The sequence below is a fragment of the Phodopus roborovskii genome, unplaced genomic scaffold (assembly GCF_943737965.1).
Source record: "Phodopus roborovskii unplaced genomic scaffold, PHOROB, whole genome shotgun sequence".
NCBI lineage: Eukaryota > Metazoa > Chordata > Mammalia > Rodentia > Cricetidae > Phodopus > Phodopus roborovskii.
Genome location: NW_026126407.1, coordinates 52,800,125 through 52,816,895, shown reverse-complemented (window position 1 = coordinate 52,816,895; position 16,771 = coordinate 52,800,125). Strand labels below are relative to the sequence as shown.

The 16,771-nt window shown below is 41.3% G+C and overlaps 1 protein-coding gene across 12 annotated transcripts in view; it reads right to left on the bottom strand.

The window, feature by feature from the left end:
- Rbfox1 (RNA binding fox-1 homolog 1) overlaps nucleotides 1–16,771 on the bottom strand; it is a 1,049,790-nt gene that overhangs the window by 998,516 nt on the left and 34,503 nt on the right. The gene's annotated exons all lie outside the window — the stretch shown is intronic.

Sequence of the window (16,771 nt, the reverse complement as noted above, 5' to 3'; positions counted from 1 at the left end):
AGGGTCATTTGACCCCCAAAGGGGATGCAACCCACAGGTTGAGAACCACTTATCAATACCATGGAGAGCTTCCAGGCTGTGTCTCCCTAACAAAAGTGCTATAAGCCTCAACTGAGATATCAAATGTGGAAAGCCTTTTATAGTTGATAGCACCTTATAAAGAGGGATGTCACTAAGAGAAGCTGAGCAATTCAGCAAGAAGCCATACTAGTACAAATGTACTTAACACAGTGGCACTGAGGGACATAGGAATCGTTATTTCAGGGTCAAGGAATGCCTCTCTTTAGAGACTAAATTGAAAGGACACTAGGGTGAACTTTACCAGGTAATGGAGACAGAATTATTTGTAGCAGAAGAAAGAGCATTTGTTTCCAAGTCTAGAGTGGAAACTAGAGGATTTGAAACCCAGGACATAAAGGGTTCAAGAGAAAGTGTAGTCAGAGACAGAGATAACAGGCCCAGTTATATAAAATTACAGGACCAGGCATTCATCTTTATTGTGTTTCTGAGATTTCACTCAACACTGCAAAGGAGAAAGATATACAGCAAAATTTGGAAAAATAACTTTTCATTTTTGAAAAGTCTCTGTGTGTGTAACAGAAATATACAGAGAGAGAGAGAGAGAGAGAGAGAGAGAGAGAGAGAGAGAGAACATGTGTATGGAGTTGATCCTTTCTTTCCACAATGTAGGTCCTGGGATAGAAGTCAACTCCTCAGGAAAATGTCTTTACTCACTGAGCATCCTTCAGGGCCCATAATTTGAATATTAAAAGCATCTCTCAGGCCCTTACACAAGGATTGGTTTTAGAGATGATGTTAGATGAGAGATTACTGGCCTAGATGTGAGCATCTCAGGACAAAGCATCAATATTTGGGCCATGGGACATAGACAGATTCTGCCGTCTCATTTGGAAGGAAGCCACTATTATTACTTTTATCTTCTAATTTAATTCAACTCAGTCCCGTTGGAATGCCTCCTGTCACTTCTCTGACAGATGGGCAGGCTGTTAAAAAATTCATTAGTTTATATTGAATAACCTGTACTTAATCACCCCTTCCCACCATCCTCTGCAAATATAAGCTCTTGACTAACAACCATACATGTACCATCACTGCTGCTCAAACACAACAGAATTCAAGGAAGGTGAAGCTGAAGAGCAACAGCAACAGCACCAGGGACCATTTGGTACTGATGAGGGGTGTGTTCAGCAAAGCAATGGCTCTGGCATCTCTATGGTACAAACATGGAAAGTGAGGTTTAGAAAAAGTAAATAACTGTCATGAAGGCCCATGGTTAGTTAGGACAGGGTGCAGGCGCAGCAGATGAAATTTCACTTAGTTTTCTAAGCATCCATTCTTTCTTGGGACATATGAAGTTAACTAAAAAAGCATCCCCAGGACCTGAGGGTATGGCTTAGTTAGTAAAATACTTTCCTACTACTTGCATCAAGCCCAGAGTTCAGTTTCCAGCACTACATAAAACAGGATGTGCTGGTGCATGCCTACAAAGCACTTGGGAGATGGAAGTCTAAGAATCAGAAGTTTATGGCTAATATATGCTACATAGTAGAACAAGGCCAGACTGGGATACGGGTACCTGTGATTCTGTCAAGAAAAAAAGGGAAGGGAAGTGGTATGGTGGGATGGGAAGGAAAAGGAAGGGAGGAAAGACTTAAGTACGAGAGGGTAAGGGATGAGAGAGGAAGGGAGAAGAAAAAAATTGGACAATTGAAACAACACTGGAAAGTATCATGGAATAAAAAGCATCAGGAAAAATAGATAGGCTGAATAGATGTTTATCCAGGGAGAAATAACTTACAACAGAGACAGATGAATGCCAGCAGATTCCCATCCCAAGGATGCCTCTGGATGCTATCTGTCTTTGTCCAGCCAGCAAGAGAGAACTCCAGGGTCCCTGCCTCAGACCTAGTTCATGGTCAGTGCAACAGGTGCAGACAGAGTGACTATCCCACTACAGGAAAGTAAAAATGTACCACCTACACTAGTGTTTAAAATGGATGACTATTTGAGTAGGTTTGAACTCACATTCAATACTTCTGAAGGAAGACACACTAAGTTATACTTCCCCAAGCACTAAGAAACCATTCGGAGGTAAGACTTTCCTCCTGGGAAGTGGAGTCTTCATCTGCTCTTCTGCATCTAGACAGTCTTCAGCCCACTCAAAATCACCAGGGAATTTCGTGCAATCATTTACACAGTGAACCAGGTGTAACTCCTTGTCCACAAAGCACTGTTAAATGCGGATCACCTTCAACAAGGCTACATGATGAATGGATTGTCGAGAAGCCTCCAGGGGCTCAGGTGTCAGATATCCCACTGGTGTTGGGGCTCTAGCCTTCAAGAACTCAAATTCATGACAACCCAAGGTTGGAACACTGGGGGGAAACAATCCAAAAATCTACTGTTTTGCTTCTGTGTAAACATTAAGATTTACAAAGCAAGTGCCTGGGGTTTTGGTCTTGAAATGCCTACATGACCATTTTATCTTGAGCTATCCTTATATCCCCTCCTTATGTATGGTTTATGTGTATACATGGTGTGTGTGTGTGCACACGCACGCCTGTGTGCATGTGTGCATGTGCACACATATTAAACATGCATGTGGAGGTGAGAACTGATCTCCTTAATCACTCTCCCCATCATGATTTTTTTTAATTTCCAAATTCAACAACACAGAGTTCATTGATTTCTCTAGACTATTTGGCAGTGAACTCTTGCCGTCCTCTTGCCTCTGTTCCCCGGTATTAGGAGTACAGACCTGTTTTGCTATTTCCTGATATATCTGTGGGAACTGGGGAGCAGGACTCAGGTCCTCATTCTTGTGTGGGAAGGACTTTGCTGACTGAGCCATCTCCCAACAGAGAGGGTTCCATCCAATGTGGCTTCTTTTCTGAGGGAGGCTCTCTTGCAACTTTACTGATAATCCATTGTGCCGAATCTTTTGAGAGAGTCTAGGTTTAGGGACATGGCTCAGTGGGTCATGTAAATACTTTGCTTTGCAAACATGAAGACCTGAGTTGAGCTCTTGAACAGTCATATAAAAGCTGCTTGTGTCAGTTTGCAACTGTAACCCCAGTTCTGGGAAGAGAGACAGGAAAATACCTTTGGCTTTCTGACCAGCCAGTGTGGGCAAAGCAGGGAGGTCCAGTTCCAGTGAGAGAGCTTGTTTTCTTTTGTTTTGTTTTGTTTTTTGTTTGTTTGTTTGTTTTAGAAAAACAAAATAAAAGGTGAAGAAGTGATTCAGGAAGACATCTGAATGTCAACATCTCCCCTTTACATGTGTCTACATAGGCAAGTGCATACACCATATACACATACATACATCACAGGTGTATTCTTATTCTCTCTCTCTCTCTCTCTCTCACACACACACACACACACACACAGATCTTTCTCTCTCTAAAACATTTCAGAATATTCTGAATAAGCATTATAGAAAAATCTTCCCATAATCCAACTCCCTTATCTCACAGGGGCACATCTTTCCAGCAAAGCAAAAGTTGTCTAGGCTAGAAGGGTATCTAAGCAAGAACAAGGCAGTTAGCATCTGAGTCACAGTGAGATATAAAACATGCAAAATCATCTAGGGCTCATAGAGAGAGGCTCAGAGATGGAAGAAATCAACATGGAGCATGGAGTCAGAGTTAAGAAAAAAAACATTGCTTTGATCAAGTCTTGCCCCTCTCCAAGGCCATGAAGATGTGTAAACTGAGAACTCTCACCTTTTCAAGGTCCTTCCATCTTTTCAAGCCATAGGCAGTCTTGTTTCTTTCAGTGGTAGAGTTCCTGAATTCCTAGCTATGGAGTAGTGAATAAGAGATGCTAGCTTGGGGATTTTTTAAAAATTAAATCAGAGTAATTTTCCTTCCTCCTAAAGAATGCTGACATATTTGACCAAAGGGATACATATAAATATGTCCTGTCTTATTACAACTTCCACACATAATAAACACTTACATCATTAGCTTATTTACATGGGGGCACCCTACTTATCAAATAGATATTAGTTGTGGTAATTGCCAAAAGCCATGATGGCCCAGGAAGGGAAAAGAGAAGCCAAAGAGCAGGTGTCATGGGGAGCAAACACATGTCATACTGTGATGACAAACATCCTCTTCAGCTGTGACTCAACACTCTGTGGTCCCCATTAATAGATCAAGAGGAAGTCAATGGTAGGCAAATGAAGCTCACAGATAGTCTCCAGGAAGAAAAGCAGTGTGGCTTCCAGAAAGAAGATCCATGTCTTCTTCCTTGGTCCTGCACATGGAAGTGATCCTATAACACAGAGGAAGCTCTTCTACCCAATAAAAAACAACTGTCAGGGTAAACCTGCATAGAGTGTCCTCAAGCACCACTAGATGGAATCTATTCTACTATCATCCCTGAACAGTTGCTCTATATATATATATATATATATATATATATATATATATATAGATATATAGATATATAGATATAGATAGATATAGATATAGATATATAGATATAGATATATATATATATCAGTAGTATCAGCATTAGCAATTAACCCAAAGTGTTGATCAGTTCTGTTATAAAAAGAAGATGATTTTCTGCTCTTAACAGTGAGTCCAAAATGTATTCTCTGTCAATTTCTGCTCCTTGAGCCCCATGTCAGTAGTACAGCTACTATCATCTGTATGCTCTAACAGTAGCACTAGCTACTCACTCATACAATTACTGCCTGGCCTCAGACACATAACCACTGCATCTATGCTTAAATGTGCTTAAATGTCAAATTAGTTTCACATGTGTATGTGCAGGAGTGTGTGCACGTGTGTGTATGTGTGTGTGTGTGTGTGTGTGTGTGTGTGTGTGTGTACTCAGATTCCTCCCCAGTTTAAAAGACTGCCCTATCTTTCTATTGTACTTAGTAAAAGAAATATCTAAATATCTAAGTAGAGGCTTATGAGTGTCTGCCCTTGCTATGCCACCTCAGGCACCCACTACTGACATTACTGTCACGCTATCCCTTCTTAGCAGAAAAAAATGACTTGTCTCTTAAATATTTGATTCCTAGCTACCAAACATAGTAGATCATGCCCATAATCCCTACAATTGGGGAGATGAGGCAGGAGGATGGCTGTGAATTCCAAGATACAGAATAAGATTTTATTTCAAAGGAAAGGGGGTAAAGTGGAAAGGAGGAAAAGGAAAATGAGGAGGGGTAGAGAAAAAAGGCAAGTAATGTCTACTCCTGCAGGTGACTAAGCTCTCTGACAGCAGGGAATTTTCCAGGCTGGTCCCTATGCAGCCTCTGTCTTTATGATCTGTGCTTGCACTGGTAATGTTCTCAGTAACACATCGTAGTTGAATGAGAATGCCAGAGCCTCCCATCTATACAAAGGAAGCACTGTGCTGATCCCAGATGGTATCAGAATGTCAGGGGAACTCTGAGAATGACAGAGTATGTCTTGGGAAGCCAGGGTCATGGAAATTCCATAGTCACCAAAGTAGCCCCAAGCCAATGGCTTTTAATTTCTTGTCTCACAAATGTGAACAATGTAATTAATGCAATGAAACTGATAGATTCTCTCTAACGGGAGAGCTTTAGAGAGATTTTATTATAGATTTATAGGAAGGAACTGAAGAGGAGAGTGAGCACAGAAGGGTCCTCGATATGAGAACATCAAGCTGCTAGCATGTCTGGCACTTTTTAAGGACTTATGACTGGGGTGAAGTTTGGGGAGGGGAATGAGCTGGTCAGTCGGTTGATCTAACAAGATATTCTGATGGCTCCTCTCAGTTTCTGTCATGTAGTCAGTCACCCTTTAGACAGAGGTACTGACTAGGAGACAATAGGGAAAGAGGAGCAGAATTCTCTCTGGCATCACTGGCCTCTCCAAGTGTTCATTTTCAGAACCCCTGCTTTAGAACCCAGCCCTGCTTGACCAGTTACTGTCTCATACTGCTCATCACAGGTTCCCCTTAAAGGCTGTTCCAGGAAAATCTATGATCAGCTTCCTCTTGGCATCAAGGCAGAAGAATGTGGAACCTTCCTTGTGCCAGTCACAGTGCACCTAAGGCAGGGCTGTACTTAAAGAAGAAAGAAGGTCCCTATGTAGAAGCATGTTATTCAGTTCCTGCTGCTTTGTGATATGGAATATTGGAATATTTAAATAATGAAGATTGGTCAAGGATCCCCTTTCCTATTACATAATCAAAGACCTAAACTCAAGGAATGAAACAGACATGTTAAGGGACTGATGATGCAAAAACAGTGATGAATACAATTGAAAACAAATCAACCATTATCTCTCAAGAAACAGCTATGACTATAAGAAAAATGGGGTATTTCTTTTTTAAAGGATGTATTTATATTTTAGGTATATGGATGTTTTGTAAGCAGGTATGTATGTGCATCATGTATGCACAGTAGCCATGGAGGCCAGAAGAGGGTGGCAAGTCCCCTGGAATCCCATATAGTCACTGGGAACCAAACTGAAGTCCCCTGAAAGAGCAGCAAGTTCTCCCAATTGCTGAGTCATCTCTCCACACTCTTCAAGGGCTTCCTTTAATTAAGAATAACTAAAATCTGAACATGTCTTAAATACTGCATACAAGCTTGTCAGTGTAGACACTACAGATTTGGTAATCTTGAAATTTTTGAACAGAGGTTGAAACTCATATGACCAGGCATCATATCTAGCAGCTAACTATGAGTGTCTAGTGGCTAACTATGAGTAAGTGTCACCAGAGGCACACCCCTCAACATCTTTTAAGAGTGCAGAATAGTAAAGTACTTATTAACAAGAAAGCACACTGCATTGTAAAGTCAGTTTGGGGACTCAAGCTACACAGAAATCACCAGGCATACTCCAAGGGACAGGGGAAGGGAGTCATCTGCAGTTTGTGAAATGTCAATGGAGAACAGAAACCAACAACTTCCCTACAGGGTCAGGATTCTATTAGAGAAACCATTGAATGGGAGAAGGCTCAAGGCTTCAGCCTTACCCAGATTCTCACATGGGTTTTGGGGATGGAACTCAAAGCCTAAGCACTTTGCTCATAGAGCCATCTCCCTTATGCCATAACTCTAAGGTCACACCACCCTAGTGGTCTGCTTTTATATTTTGCCTTTTCTTTTTAGGGATTTTGTTTTGTTTTGTCTTGTTTTGTTTTTCAAGACAGGGATTCTCTGTGAAGCTTTGGAGCTTATCTTGGCACTTGCTATGTAGATCAGGCACGCCTGGAACTCACAGAGATCTGCCTGCCTCTGCCTCCCGAGTGCTGGGATTAAAGGTTTGTGCCACCAGCACCTGACACAATCTGCTTATATCATGGTGAGTAGTCAATTATAGTCATCACTCAGATAATGTTAACTCTCACTCATCAATATTCCAAAATCGTGGCTGCCTCATTTCTCCTCTAGAGGCAGTTCTAGAGCATAACCATCTGCACACTAAATATGTTTCTCCTAGTTAACACCTTGCTACTTATAGCATGGTCCACCTAGCAGCAGGAACATTTGACAGTTGTGATCGGAGACTTGAATCCACTGAAGATCTAATAAACAGAATATATGTGTTTAGAGTAGTCTATTCTCACTACAGTTTGAGAAGTACTAGTTACATATTCATCAGGACATCTTTTCTCTAGAAGTAGAGCAAACAGTGTGAACGAAGATCATCACATCTCATACTAACCTTCCTCAAGACTGATTAACTGATTAGAGCCCACTGTCTTTCAGAGAGGTTGAAGTGTTGTAAACTAGAGCTAAATTATCTAGGGTCATCCTTATCCCTCCTAGTAAACTTTGATTTGCACCTCTCTGTATGTGGACTAGCATCTTTGTGACCACCTTTAGGAATGTGCAAGCAGATACATTTCACCATCTAAAAAGCAGAGGATGCTATCAGACTCTGACCCCTGGCTGGGCATTTTACATTACTTTAATGTGAGTACCTGGTGTTTCCACCACTGTTTTTGAATAGTGAGGGCACTATTTATGACTGTCTTTATTCTGTTAGTATAAACATTCCATCAAACTGTGGTCACATATGGAATTTTGGATTATCTAAATTGATATTCCTGGGTCAGGGCCATGATCATTTTTATTCAGATCAGGAATAAAATATCTCTTACCCACTTGGATGTGTGTGATTGACAGCAGCAGTGAGTGCTGAACTACTGTAGTCAGGATGGAGTGCTTTGGCTTCTTCCCTCAGGAAAGCAGCATATAGAGACAACTTGCCTCAGACTGACAGATGATTAGGAGAGACAGAAAATAAATCCTTCCTACAAACAGCTGAGATTTGCCATTCAGCTGTTCTCCAAGTTAATCTAAGATTCTGGGGATGTTATCCTTATTTAACTCCCAGGAGTAGAATAAGCTGCAAGAATGTGTTATTGAACTTGACCATGGTTCATCCACATTCCAATCTCTCCTGCAAAACCAACTCCCCTTTAATCTTCAGAACTCAGCCATCTCAGCTGAGACATCAAGATTTCATAAAGATCCAAGGAGCCTGCAAGCTGTTGCAGTGGAATAAATGTTTCTGCTGCTGCTGACTACAATTTGACATCATATCTCAAGAACAGAAAGTAAAAACCACTCACACCATCAACAGTCACAGGCCTCTGCCTCCTCCCCTGCCCCCATCATCCTTTTGTAAGAGTTCCTTCTTCATGTGGTACACTATTGAAGCCACATTACTCTGATGATGGAGAATTTCTAAGGTCCATCCAACTTCATATGATGCATTAACATGAAGTCAACAGGGGGGGGGGATGATAGGGGATACAAATGAGAATTGAGTAACATTTACGTCAGTTGAATGTACTCAGTTGCATGCTGGTGAAAACAGGAATCACAAAATGATACCAATTATTTTCCTCTCTGCAGAAGTCTCTGGAGACAACAGAAGTTTGCAAAGACTACAGTGTGTACTTAGAGATTTGTCTGGGGCTGCAAGGAAGCAAGTTTTGCAGTCAGAGATTTATTTTTGATGCATTAGGACAAGGGTGGATTAGAGTTGTGCATTCCATATAGAGTCACCTACTAATCCTTGAAGCACTGACCAATAACAGGTCCAAAGGCACAGAAAGTGAGCCTTTTGAGCTTTGTGGACAGTCTGGAAAGAGATAGGAAGTCTTTGATAGGCTTTTGAGATGGCCCAGTATGGGGTAGAAGTATGTATAGACCCTGGCAAATGTAGATGGTAAAACTGACTCCACAAAGTTGTCCTGTGACCTACACACACATCATAATATGTCTCCATTGCTTTACACACACCACATAAATATATACATGTATATAATAATAATAAATTGAATAAAATCTGTATTATATTTTTAAAGAAGAGATCTATGAGTAACAAAAAAGGCCATCTGGATGTGTGCGAGTTTAAGATGCCAACCAGAGAATAAGACAGGGGAAGAAATAGAAGACTAAATACTGGGTATGTATTAGCAGCATCTATGGTGAAAGGAATATAGGCAAGAGATGATTTGATTGCTGAGATCACATAGAAAAACACATAAAGCTCCTTGGGATGAAGCCAGGGACAATTCTGAAACACTGAGGAGAAGAGACTTATGTAGGTGAAGTAAATGAAGAAGACTCATGGGCTGTCTGTCAACCACTTCTCTTTCCTAAAGGGATCATTCCCTAGAAGAGTGACAGCTCCCCTACTATATGCAGTGTTGGTAAGTACTGCCATTGTGTGTCTTTCCAGCTCTCTATGGCAGTTGAAGAGGATCCTAATCTCTTGAGATGAATTCAAAACTGGGGTGAGGTCTATGTCCTAGGGTTGGCCAATGGGAGTTGTTCTCCTGAGACCCAATATTGTAGCTTAATAACATAAAAACTGAAGAAGGTGCTACCATGATGTATTTTTCCCAATGGATGAAACCTTGTGGTGTTTGTGTGCCACTTTTGCTACCAACACAGCTAAGCAGCTACCTCTCAATCCTATAAGCTCTCTGATCATTGCTAATAAGTATCTTTGTTTCCTAATAAAGCAGTGCATGGGCGGGACAAGGGCTATGTGTTGCTTATAACCAATGAGCCCTAATTGGTTCACAAAGTTGAAACTGTCCCTGTAATTAACTACAGTTTAATTTCACTACTTTGCAAATTGAGTTGATAGTCATACATGGCGGATAATTACTCTGTTCTCATGTAATCCCTTTTGATGTTATAAATCTTGGTTAAGAAGCCCTGTTCGGGTCCATGATAAAGTAGCCCTGCTTCTTAGACAGGGAAAAGGAGGGTTGTTAAGAGCATATCTGCTTTGAAAATGGGTCAGTTATCACACTGTGGGAAATCACAGACACAGCCAAGCTCTTGGGATCCACCAATGTAGAGAGCTTCCAAAAGCCAATGGAATTAAATTTAAAATCTCTCAGTTAAAGAAACTGTCTCCAAATTCCTCTGAAGTCGTGTGTGTGTGTGTGTGTGTGTGTGTGTGTGTGTGTGTATGTGTGTGTGTGTATTTTAAATATATAATTGCAAATATTTCAGGGATAATCTCAAGATCTCAAGAGAAATCTAGCAATGATTTATTAAAATTTATTTTTATAGATGTTTGTGTATATTTTTATGTGAGGTTTGTACTTGATTGAAGGTCATCTGAACTTAGGTCCTCAGCTTGTAATGCAGCCACTTCCTTACCCACCAAGCCATCTCTTTCACTCTCTGCCAATGCATTTACTCAGACAGATGGATTACACTTGGAGCTGCAGGTCCATGTTAACAGAAGCACTTCCCAGTGGCAGGATAGGGAGGATGGGAGCTCTTTCCTTGTTGTAATGCAGTAATATGGTTGATGTCTCTAAACAATTCTACATTCTACCAGGAGGAAGACTGAGGAAGGACTTGGGGCAAATGCAAGTAGAGAAGGACAATGAAACATTGCTTTCTGCCAAGCATGGCGATCAGGGAAATTGAAGACACATCTGAGAAACAGCAACAAAGATACTTCTGCTGGCTGACCTAGACTATCAGCTTGACTGGATCTAGCTAGAATCAACTAACAGATAAAGCTGTCAGGCACACCTGTGAGTAGTTTCCTTCATCAGATTATTTAAAGGAGGCAGACTCAGAAGGGCTGGCCCTTAGAGGAGCAGCCCAGGAAAAGGAAGCATGGAGGGGAAGGCAGGTTTTCTGTCTCACTGACTTCACATTTCACACAGAATCCTTTACATTCTTGCTGCCATCAGATCTCAGCTTCATCAAGATTCCAACGTGGACTGAAGATGGTAACTCTCCAGGAATGTCCCATGCCTTTAGTGTTAGCCGAGGCACCTGACTTCGTGGATCAAGCAGTTACCAGATACATATTTGTTCTGTTCTGTTCCTATAGAGAGCTCAAATGCAGTACTTTTGAAAATGACCCTGCCCCAATGATTGTCTTCTTACTGTTACTTTTCTTATGGGTACCAAGGGGCCCCTCTTTACCAGCTGATAAACCCAATGGCCTCATTGTCCCCATATCTGAGTTTTAGAGTATCAGTAAAATAAATTTAAATGCAAATAAGGAAATAACTAAGGCATAAATATCAATTGGGAGTGCATGTGGATAACCAAAATTAACAGAAAGTTACAAAATATGCTTTCGATGTTATTAAAGGATATGGGGGAAATATGGTACCTAGCCACTAGAGGCAGTAAGCAAAGTGAAGAAAACCATTTCATGGCATGTTTATGACCCACTAATATCTTCACTCAGTCAGGGTAATTTTCTCACTGAAGATGTACCAGTGAATGTGTTAAATAAAGATATATCAATGTGATAAACCACCCAAATACATAATTATTTAGAGAACTATAGCTGTATTTGAGTTTCAAACATGCTTTCCAATCCATCTATTACAGATTCTTAGGGTTATCTAGGGTCAAGGGGGCCTGTGCTCATGTCTGTTAATCACATTCATTGAAGTTCTGCAGACCCAGCACTTTGTGGGTGGCACCATTCCCTAGGAACTATATAAGTAGGAAAAACAAAATGAGCTCAAGCATGCTCACATTCTTTATTCTCTGTTCCTGATAAAGGAGTAGAAGGCAAGACACAGACTCTATGGGCAGGAATCCAGAGACCCACAAGGGGATGGAGTGGAGGTCAATATATAAATGTAAAAGGTATATGTCCAGAGACCCACTATGTGTAACGGTATGGGGTAGGGAAATGAGTAGAGGACATATTGTAAGGGCAGGCATCTATTTCTCTCAACAAGGTTCTACTATCTGCTAATAATCCAGGAAGCTGTGACACCACAGTTATATACCCACTGATGAGGTCAGGGTCCTCATGAGCCTTTGTACTAGTGCTTCGAACACTAAGCTTTCACCATATATACCTTTAGGAACTTCATACCTACATGATGACAAGATCCACATACCAAGAATGCAGGGGTTCAGAAACTGTACTCTACAATATGTATGGTTCAAATAATAGGAAATTGTGTGGCCATTGCTCTTAAGGAGCATAACTATGATATAACATCAAAATGACTTCCACCCTGTTAAACTGACACACAATCACAATGGTGGCTTTTATCAATTCCAGGTTCTTTCTATCCCTGTTTCTATCAGTTCAAGTATAATGCCTATAAGAGCATCCCCCTTGCCCAGCTGTTCACCAGTTTCTCCTGTTGCCTTCAGAGGAGATGCAAAAAGAAACATGCAAATAGAGAAGAGGAAGCCAAGGTCAGTTGTTATTGGCTCTGCAATGACTGTGCATTGATGGTGGCTTTATCCAAACATTTATAATGTGTTGGAAACTGTTCAAACAGTTAGGCATCTTGTCAATTTCCTAATGAGTGAGACATGCTAAGTTTGGAATGCAGGCATCTAGCTGTCTCGGATGGCTGAAGGGCATGTGGCACATGGCTCCTGGTTTTCCAGTTCTTTTCTCAGTATTTACTAAGCCATTTACTATGTGAGGCAATGACAGGTGATGTAAAGGGACTGGAAGATACAGGAGTTAGGGACAATGCCACAGGAAATGAAGCCCAGGAGAAAGAAGGGGAAAGATTCTGGATGAGTGAATTGGGAAGTGTTTGTGAAGGTGGCAGGATTTTGGCATCCTTTGAGGGTGGAAAGGATGTACAGTCAAGTGGAAGGAAATTCAAGGTACAGACATCCATATGGACCAAAGTACAGGCTAAGTAGAGCATGAAACATGGAAAGGAAATGACAGTTTAGTTACAAGATGAGAAATGTTGAGATAAATAGCAGAGGAACACTGATAAAGCAGACTCTTCCTATAAATATTTTGTGTGGATTGTGTATGTTTTATTGTTTGTATATGTGCACACATACATGAGTGATTGTGTGTGGTGTATGTCTGTCATTAATGTCAGTTATCTTTCTTAATCACTGCAACTGATTTTTTGAGACAGGATGTCTCATCAAGCCTGGAGCCCTCTGATTTGTCTATTCAGTGAGTTCCAGGTATCCTCCTGTCTCTAATCCCCAGGGCAGGGATTAAAGCATGTGCCATAATGTCTGGCCTTGCACATGAGTATTGGTGATGATACTCAGGTCTTCACATTTTCAGAACAAGCCCTCCACCTCCTGAGCCACACCAACCCCTAAAGCAGTTTCTAACTGCTGTCATGTAACCAGCACCCTGTGGGATACTTCTACTGCCCACTGACAGTGGCATGTGAATACCAAGCTCATGATGCATTGCCACCTCCCTGATTGCAGCATGTCTCTATTCCAGGAAGTGAAGCCTTGATTAAAAGATCTAAACATTGTAAAAAGGTTTGGGTACAAGTTGACAAATTACTCTCCAGAAAATGTATGCCAATTTGTGTGTCTCTAGTGGCTTGGAATTATGTATAACCTCCATACTTTGCTTCCAACTGTGGAATATCAATAGTCACATTTTCTATGGATAGTATTCCAGTTTCCTTTATGGCTTTGGTCTCCCCAAATGAAGGAAAGATGTATGGCTCTAGCTGGCCACACAGAAGGTGAGACATTGGTGTCATTCCTTCTGATGGTGTTGGGACAGAGCCCAGACGAGGATCTTCTACAGAAACTTTAAAAATGCACATATATACATACATGCATGCATGCATACATACATACTCCAAATCTAAGCTTGCTTTTACAGCTGACACCTTTAGCCTTTAGGTACCTCTTTACCTGTCCTTTTTGTTGAGACAGAGTCTCATGGATTCCCAAGCTGACCTTGAATTCCCTATGTACTCAGGATGTTCCTGTCTCCCATCCCGAGTGCTACAGTTTTAGGTATATGTTACTACATCGCGTTTTTGTTTGTTTGTTTGTTTTTTGTGTTCCTGGGAATCAAATGCAAGGTTTCATATATGTTAGCATAGCACTCTACCAACTGAGCTACATCTACCTAACATGTTTCTAATAAATCTGTTTTTACCCATGTTCCTTGCAGAGTGTTTTTCTTGTTTATGAACAAATATCAATATAGACTCAGCATCCAAGATTAGCAATTTTATCAAGAGCTTTTATGAATTCACATATGACCAGGCTCATGAGTGGTCTTAGACACAGTGAACTCAATTTTGTAATGATAGAATTTCACGTCCTACCAAGCAACATGTTAAACGTGCTGAATTTTGTTTTCTTTGTAAGAATGGGTTGCCTGCATGTATGTATGTGCTCCACATGCAAGAAGTGCCCTTAGAGGCCAGAAGAGGGCATCAGATCTCCTGAAACTAGAGTTAGAAATGCCATAGTGTGGAGGCGGGGCATCAAAATCCAGGTCCTCTGTGTGAGAACCAAGGGTTGCTAACTGTTGAGCACAGTCTCCCCTGTGAGGAAGGTGGGTGCATGTGTGTCAGCCATGAGGATCTGGTGGTTTAAAAAAGAAACGTTTGCCTGACACTACTAACATTGACAAAACCTAGAAAACACAGAACAGCACAATCAAAGCCTGACAGTCATACTTCACATCTAGCTGTGTCAGTCCCGAGGAGCACGTGTCTCCCTAACTTCAGAAGCTGTGTGCTTAGAGGAGGAAAGCTGCTTATGTATATAAGACCAGAGTCCATTGTGCAGGGACAAACAAGCTTACAGTGTGGCAGATGAGGGCAGTTACTAGGAACACATGGCGTAAGGACACTGAAGCCGCAGGAAGAACAGAAGCAAGAACACAGGCAGCATCTTAGCCTTGACTTCTTTCCCTCCCAGGAACAAGCAACTAGCTCTTGTCTTTCTGAGTAAACCAAGAGAGACTCTCAATCACTCAGTTTCAGCTTGGGCTCTAGTTAGCCTTCTGAGCCATCTAATCTTTTGGATCTGTGTTCTTGTAAAATGGAGATAGCAAAATCCTGTGAAGATTAAATAAGTAAATGTGTTTTGTGGTTGCTAATGTAGACCAGACATGGAAGAGTTGGCAGCAACTGTGGGTTCTTACAGGATTTTATCAGCTGGAACACGATCTAGGTTTTTCTTAGGTGAATGTCATCATATGGTAACCTGGGCTACACCCCATGAAAAATTTCATTTCCCCAAAGAAGGTGTGCCATAACCACAAGGATGTCAAGCAATCCTACCTTCTGAATATTCTCATGTGACCATTTCTAGTGCACTGAGAACCCCAATAATTGGCTTTCATTTGTTTTTTAGTTATCCCAGTGTTGTAGGCAAGAAGGCATCAGCAATCACATTTTACAGTAAAATTACAACTCCTGACTTCTGCCCATCCCAACCACAGGGCTTATGGTCGGTTTGGCAAACCCTGTGTTCCACCTTACACCTGCATCTCTGTGCCTGATGGCTTCTCACAGAGAAGGCAGAATGTGATCAGACTAAAGCATTCACCTCCTAACTGCTCTCAGGAGCCCAGTGGGAATGCATTTTCTATTCCATTTTCCTGTCCCTCTAGGTGGTAAACCAGGGACAAAGTATGTGTGTGATTAAGCTCAAGTCAAGTGTAACACCTGCTGCTTCTGGCTCTGGGAAGAAAGGGACATGCATTTATATATGTATGGACAGACAGACACATGAAATTACAGAGCAGTAGTAACTCTGGCAAGCCTCAGGGCAAGCACTGGGGGCTGATAGATTGTTCAGTGGACTTGGGAGACAATGGACACAAACAACCCACAGTATTTCCTTACTTTGTAAATCATGAATGAGAATTCTCATCATATCTGGAGGACCTTGGGAAAACCATAGAAAATTATTCTTCTTCATGTGCCTACCTGGAAGACATTTGGTTTAAATAACAGATCTGTTACCTGGCTTTGTAATTTGTTTCCTTGTTCTTGTGTAGTGCCCATACATGACATTTCCTCTCAGTCTTGCTGCTACCCAGTAGGCAGGTAATTTTCTCTCTGCTTTCCCATCCTGCAATGACTCTCTTTCTTTATGAGCCACACAGAAGCCTTAGGTAACTTCCATATCCTTCTTAAATGGAGCACATCATCGGACCTGCCAATGTTACCCCGAATCCACACCATGTCTCAAGCACCTGCTGGCAGCAGACTCCCAGTTTCATCTGTCTAGACATTCTAGCCAACAAGAGCACTCACTAGACAAAACAAAATGTAAAGTGTGAATTATTTCCACTAACACAAATATGAACTTAACAAAGCCTCTGGTATATCAAAAATATCTTTTCAACCAGGGTTGCATTCCCTCCAAATGTAAAATGTCATCATCAGGACCAATATCAGCACCACCTTCATTACTACCAACACAAATATCACCTCTATTATCATTGCCATCATTGCCACTACCACCCTCATCAGCACCATTTTCATCCTCACTACCTTTGTGACCAGCATAGCCATCAAC